Raw genomic sequence first — 7,500 nt, 5'->3', positions numbered from 1 at the left:
AGAAAAGGGGGGATGGCTTCGTACCCACGTGGTCGTTCACGATGGCGCAAACCTAACAAAGGCCTAAATGTGGCCTTAAGGTCTAAAAGAGACTGAGTTCGGCCCTACACGATCTGTGTCTCTGAGGCGTCTGGATAGCCGCGAGTGTATAGATCTCTGTGCGTAATGGCGCGGTGGTGGAGTTGGTCTCCAGATGTACGTTTACACAGGAATATGTGTGTGTGTATGTTCGTAGAAGGTGAAATAAAAGAGGATCAAAGACAATAAAAGAGCCTGGCCTGCTCCATGGGGGGGTCTACCTCAGGTCCCCTCCAATGAGGAGAGAGAGGTTCCGGTCCCCCCCCTACTTCACGCGTAGGTGTGAAGTACTGCAGGGGATTCTGGGATTAAGAGTCCTTTTAGGCCTCTGTGTGATCTCAGTGAATAACTCAAATGAGGCTTTTACAGAGGTGCAGGCCCAAGTCCATTGTTTGACTGTCCTAAGCCTGCGTGGCCCAACATCCCCCCTTTGTCCTGAAGAATGGGATTGCGGGTCGCGGTCTTTAGGGCAAATAGGACCAACAGTCCATGTGTTAGGAGACAAATGTTCAAATAATTAGTGAGCAAAAGTCCATACATTTTGAGAGGCATTCGGTCTGGGCAGACACTGAGGCAAAGTCTGGGCAGACTGTCTAACTATGTCTAAAGCTAGGCATAAAACATAACCAGGCATTAGCAAAGCTTTGCTACTCAAGGTGCATTCTTTAACAAAACAAATGAAACAAACAGACAAGAGGAGGGGAGAAAGAGAAGAGTACAAGGTGTAGGTTTGTGGGCTAACTCCTAGCCTGGGCAGGAGTAAGCCTGCGGGAAGGTGTTTGTGGCATGTAGGTGTGTAAATGTACAGGTACATTATGTGTCTCCCTACCAATGTCAAAACACAAAACAGGGACTAGGAAACATTCATGTCGGTAGAGTGACATTGTTGTGTTTCCAGAATGGAGGCTACACCCCCACTCCTATGTGGAGTCAGAATCCACGCCTGTGCGAATCTCTTGATCTCTTTCATACTAAGCTGATGTGTACGACTATGCAGGGTGACATCTGAACGCACGCAGCCATGCAGATTGTGCATGAAGATGGACTTGAAAGTTGGGTTCTCTTCCAAACCTGGAGCCTCACGTCCCTGGAAATATGCAGATCTTAGTCGCCAGTAATAATCTTGGGGGGCCTCGTGCTTCTGGTGCAAGACACTGAAAGCACTAAGAAGGGCAGATGCAGGGTTAATGTAGGTGGAGTATTCCTGGCGCAAAGCATTGCAGAGCGCAGAGTACTGGTATCTGATCTCAGGCTGAAGGGTAGTCGTGAAGTTATGGACACTCTTGGAAGTTGTCTTCCAGATCAGCCTGAGATTTTCTCTTGTGGATGCATCAGGTACCTCACTGAGACACAGGTTAATCGCTCTGAGGTAATCATCGACGCAGAGGTCTGAGTTATCTGGATCAAACCGCTCTACATCCTGTGCCATAGATTCAATGAGCCTTATGCGCATTTTTTGATCTCTGGGTAGAAGGGAGCCATCCGAGTCATCTGAGGTTTGGATATTCCTCAGCCGTGAATCCTGCAATGGGAACCTACAGGTAGCAGGAGGGGGCCTGGTGTTATCTCTGCCTCTGGGGGCTGAGAAGTCATCCCCCTTCCTATGTGGTGATTCAAACCTGTAAAGGTGTGAAAGGGTGTCACAGTTGTCAGAGAATTGGGGCGTTTCCCCAAGGAGCGGGGCTCCACAGTCAAAATCAGGGAAAACTAGACTTATTTCCTCAGTCCTTGGGTTATCCTGGCTGCTCGGTTCTTTACTGAGCTTTTTCAGCAGGGTTGTTTGATCTCTTAAGGGGCTTGGTCCAGGATCAGAGTCATATCCTGACGATGTGTCTTGCTCCATGCTTACCTGTGCTCCCTGAATTAATTTAAACATGTCCAACACTTTCTGCTTGGCAGTTTGTAAGTGCTGACTAACAGATTTGTTTCCTTTCTGCAAGGATCGAACCTTTGGTGGGAGTGTCCCCATGAAATCACGGACACTCCTAGCCGTAGTCTTCCAGATCCGTTTCAGTTTTTCATGTGAGGACGCATGAGGCAGGTCAAGGAGACAATGGTCAACTTCTCTAAGGTAGTCGTTAATACTTGAATCTGGGCTATCTGGGTAAAAACGCTTTAGCTCTTTGGCCTGAGGTTCTATCTGCCTGGTTCGCAGGCCCTGACCCAAAGGCTGGCGAGGGTCGTCCGATTCGTCTGACGAATCGTAAGCCCTGTGGTTATCACGGTAGTAGAGTTGTAACCGTGGCGGGGTTTGTGTTCGGCTCAGACGTGGCCGTCTATCGTGGGACAGGTAGTGTTCGGTGCCCGATTGGGCCCGTGTCTCCTCCCTGTCTCTAGGGGGAGTAAAGCCTCTCCTCCTGCGGGGTGAGGGTTCTCTTCGCTCAAAGCGTATTGCGGAACACGGGGGCCCTTCATCTTTAATCATCCAGCTCTTTACCGGGTGGTCTGAGGACGTGGGAGCTTTTGTGCCTCGGTCGACCCGGCAGTGCCTTCCCCTCTCCTCCAGATCCTGCAACATGTCTGTCTCCCTCCTCCAGGGGCTTGTTTCAGTCTCCCATCCTTCGTCTGAGGTTTCCTCAGCTGATCTGGGGGCTGCAGTACTTATCTGCCTATCCTGAAATCTGGGTACCGTGTCACTTCGTTTCTTCTGTTCGGCCAGTTTGCTGCTTTCATGCAGTGTTTTATTCTCCTCCTGCAGGGCCTTGCAATTTTCCTGCAAGGTCTTTAGTTTATCCTGCATTCTTTCGAAGTCGTCCCACAGGATCTGTCCTTCTTCTAGTACCCGGGCTAGTTGTTCCCGGTGTATCTTATTCTGCACATTTGATTTGCGCTGGTAAAGGAGGAGAATTTCGCCTAGAACATCTGAAATTGTGCGTGTTGGCTTCCCAGTTGGTTGATTTGCATATTCAACCAAGCCCTTTAGTTTCTCTTCACATGTACTGAGGGAGTAGGAGTTCAGACTGTCGAGCTGCTCTATAGGGAGATGGATCAGACTAGCAACTACATCTTGAATGGAACGATCGTCTAATCCGCAGGGAGTCTCAGCTCCTGAGTAATGTGGGCTTTCCTCGCCCATTCTGTCTTTTGTTAGGAACGGGACTTTTGTGTACACAAGAGCAAATCTTATCTAAGTTTCCCAACTGATCACTGCAGTCTATTCTGGAAGATAGGAGAGCAGATTCACACCTCAAGTCCTCAAAGGAAGGGAGGAACTCACACTTCTCAGACAGCTGGCTATGCAACAATGATGAGGTTACACTCTCATCTGGCCAAATGGCTCTCAAACAAGGAACACCACAATCCTTTAGTAGAATACTTCAGGATCAAAATCTAGATTAATGCAACAAATCAAGTTCCTTGATAAAGTCACACTTGCTGCATCGTTATGTCCAATTGTTGTATGGACCCAAAGGGGATAACAGTTATGGCTTTAACCATTAACCAACAACATACAACACAACTAAGCCACAGCTTGATGTCTGCTTTGCTTAAACCACAAAAATTAAAGAAAATATAATTTTCTTCAGAAGGATCCTTTTTAGGATTTAAGTTCGAATTACTGTGCATTTACAGTGCAATAAAGCTGGTTTATTGAAGGCCTCACATGGGGCACCATTTGTTGGGGTTGTATCAAGTCAACTTTGGTTATATTCTTTAATAATTATACTTAATTATTAATAATATAAATAAAATATCATTAAACTATGGTTAATCTCGTTTTGGGGCACCAACCTGTAATCAGGTAAATATAACCAAAGTATCACTCAAATCAGTCTCAAATTAGTTATTTAATTACTAATATTATTAATAATGAATAACTATATTTAATAAATTGAAGGCGTGAAATCCGTACACAAAGCCTTCGCACCCAGCTTATATCACAATGCAAATACACCAGTAACCACAAACAACTGCTCTCTTAAATTATAACAGAATTTATTTAAACAAAGCAACATCAATCCAAAATCAATGAACTTAATTAAACAAATAACTATTATAAACAAATCTAAGCAACAAACATTATCAAGCAAGGCTTGTGGAAGGGGTGTGAATGTGTGTGTGTGTGTGTGTGTGTGTGTGTGTGTGTGTGTGTGTGTGTGTGTGTGTGTGTGTGTGTGTGTGTGTGTGTGTGTGTGTGTGTGTGTGTGTGTGTGTGTGTGTGTGTGTGTGTGTACCCACGTGGTCGTTCACGATGGCGCAAACCTAACAAAGACCTGGGTGCGTGGGTGCGTGCATGCGTGCGTGCATGGATGAAAGGGAGAGAAAAGTGGGGGAAGATTACTTCGTCCCACGTGGTCGCCCTTCCGATGGCGCACACCTAACAAAGGCCTAAATGTGGCCTTAAGGTCTAAAAGAGACCGAGTTCGGCCCTACACGATCTGTGTCTCTGAGGCGTCTGGATAGCCGCGAGTGTATAGATCTCTGTGCGTAATGGCGCGGTGGTGGAGTTGGTCTCCAGATGTACGTTTACACAGGAATATGTGTGTGTGTATGTTCGTAGAAGGGGAAATAAAAGAGGATAAAAGACAATTAAAGAGAAATGCGTGCCTGAAGAGGCCGGATCACAGTCCGACTCCCGCGCCACAACTCGGAGTAATTCCCTTTATTCACAGAAACAAACCAATAGCCGAATTCAAGTTAATACAGCTTACACTGGCCTTTCTGATCAGAAGAGTAATACCCGGTTATAACGCTGTTACACTAAACACATATAGGACGCAGCGGTCCGAAACAACAACAAGAGTTTTAAACAGTTAAAACTCAGGACGCAGCGGTCCAACAAAGATAAAAATTACAGTTTCTGCTTCGATCAACAATTGTTAAAAACACTCTCTAAAGCTAATTCTGCCCAGACCTAATTAAGCCTCACTTGTGAATCGCTTTGTCCGTGATTGGTGAAAGGAAAAGAGTCCGGCGATGGAGCAGATCTTCTGTCCGTCCTGGTGCAGAGGCGTCTGATGGCGGCGAGGGTCCCTTACGGCGAGAGCGGCTTCGTTGGTTCTCCGTCGAGTGGAAAGATGTCCTTTGATGTCCTTTCGTTGCAGGACGGAATAAGACCGTTATCTTTCTGATAATCTGTTATAGTCTGACGCTCTCCGAGAAACTGAGATGCGTTCACTGGACAATCCGAGCTCGGAATTTAGAACACTGCCGGCCGCGGATTACCTGCGCGCCAAAAAAACTTAAAACAGAGGAAGATTGTTGCAGAAACAGGAGATGTGCTTGGGTCTCCGAGCACTAGAAGTCAGCGCGTGGAAAGAGGAAGAACAATGGAAGTCTTGGAGTTTTTGTAGCCTGGCCTGCTCCATGGGGGGTCTACCTCAGGTCCCCTCCAATGAGGAGAGAGAGGTTCCGGTCCCCCCCTTACTTCACGTGTAGGTGTGAAGTACTGCAGGGGATTCTGGGATTAAGAGTCCTTTTAGGCCTCTGTGTGATCTCAGTGAATAACTCAAATGAGGCTTTTACAGAGGTGCAGGCCCAAGTCCATTGTTTGACTGTCCTAAGCCTGCGTGGCCCAACATAGTGACGGTAGCATCGGAGAATAATCATAGAATGGTTCATCGCAAAGTTTTGTTTAAGGTGACGTCACGTCAGCTGATGTGTTTACGTTTCTCAAAGTGTGACCGTGACTGGTTTTGAATGTTGGTTTTGGCAGGAGTTGCTAACAAAGACGCTAACAAGAAATACCAACAGGAGATTCTTACAGAGAAGCTAACTGATGATGCTAACACAATTTGCATAAAGAGATGCTCATGGGAGATGCTAGCAGGAGATGCTAACAGCAAATGCTAACAAGAGATGCAAACAAGATTCTTACAAAGATGCTTAAAGGAGATTCTAAAAGAATATTCAAATAGAAATGCTAACAGGAGTTACTAACCAAGATGCTTACAGAGATTCTTACACTGATTCAAACATGATTTGCATATAAAGATGCTAACAGGAGATGCTAACGTGAGATGCTAACAGGAGTTATAAACCAAGATGCTAACAAGAGATGCTAACGACTCCTACAGCTAATTCTCATGAAGACTCTGCCTTAATGTCAACGACGTAGAGTCAAAATTGTAGCTCTAAGCTAACGCTTCATTCCATTTGATCTGGGAAGTTGTAGATTCAGGAACGCGAGCACCTGAACACCCCGCCGATGACACCCGAGTTGCTAAGTTGTAACGTTTACGGGCAGCACAATGGCAGAAAGCTTGTTACCAGTCAACAAGGGAGGGACCACAGGAACAGGTGGAACACACACATTAACCTCTAAGCATTGTGGGAAGTGGAGCAGGATTTTCTGCCAAACAAGAAATGAGTCAAAACATTTTATAATCAAAAAAACATGAAAGCAAAGTTATTGTTGAACATTAATTTATTCATGAAGATGATCTTTAACGTGATGACACCCTGCAGAGGTGACGCCCGCTCGTTCACTCTGTTTCTTTGTTCTCCGTCTGTTCGCTCAACGGGCGGAGCGACGTGATGTAACGATGACATCATCAGTCAGAGCGCCGTCACTTCGGTTTTGTGACAAACGTTCGCTGAGGTGTAAAGAACTGGGTCAGGCGCTGTAGTCGTGGTTACCGCGGCAACAGGATCAGTAGGTCACAGACGAGGAAGCTGTCGGCTGCGACTGCTGATCAGGCATGCTGGGAAATGTAGTCAGCTGTGAGGTTGATGATGATCTTGAGTGCTTTGTTTAATAAACGCTGGAGACAAAAACTTTCCCAGGATGCATTGCTGTTATTTCATCTAAAGGTTAATCCTTCCTGAAGGTGTCGTTGAGTTTCAGATGTCAAAGAGAATTATTATTAAAAAGAATTCTGATGATCCTGAATAAGAACCTTCAACATCCTGGTTCTGATCCAGGTTTAGACCTGCTCTGTTTGTAAAGCGTCTCCAGATATATTTTGTTGTGAATTGGTGCTATACAGATAAAGAGTAAACGAGGGGAGACTCCGGCTCACATCAGAGGGGGGTCGGCCAGTCTTCACTGGAGACTCTGGTGGAAACAAAGCATGTGATTGTGTGTGTCTGTGTCTGTGTGTGTGTGTGTGTGTGTGTGTGTGTGTGTGTGTGTGTGTGTGTGTGTGTGTGTCTGTGTCTGTGTGTGTGTGTGTGTGTGTGTGTGTGTGTGTGTGTGTCTGTGTGTGTGTCTGTGTGTGTGTGTGTGTATATCTCATATATATATATATATGTGTATGTATATCTTATATATATATGTGTATGTATATCTTATATGTGTATGTATATCTTATATATATATATGTATGTATATCTTATATATATATGTGTATGTATATCTTATATATGTGTATGTATATCTTATATATATGTGTGTGTATGTATATCTTATATGTATATCTTATATATATATATATGCGTGTGTATGTCTATCTTGTATATATATATGTGTATGTATATCTT

The 7,500-nt window shown here is 45.1% G+C and overlaps 1 protein-coding gene across 3 annotated transcripts in view; it reads left to right on the top strand.

Moving 5' to 3' along the window:
* LOC110000786 (CSC1-like protein 2) overlaps positions 1–7,500 on the top strand; it is a 47,395-nt gene that overhangs the window by 13,378 nt on the left and 26,517 nt on the right. The gene's annotated exons all lie outside the window — the stretch shown is intronic.

This window comes from Labrus bergylta, chromosome 1, assembly GCF_963930695.1.
Source record: "Labrus bergylta chromosome 1, fLabBer1.1, whole genome shotgun sequence".
Taxonomy (NCBI): domain Eukaryota; kingdom Metazoa; phylum Chordata; class Actinopteri; order Labriformes; family Labridae; genus Labrus; species Labrus bergylta.
The sequence above is the reverse complement of the archived record's forward strand: the minus strand, read 5'-3'. Positions and strand labels throughout refer to the sequence as shown.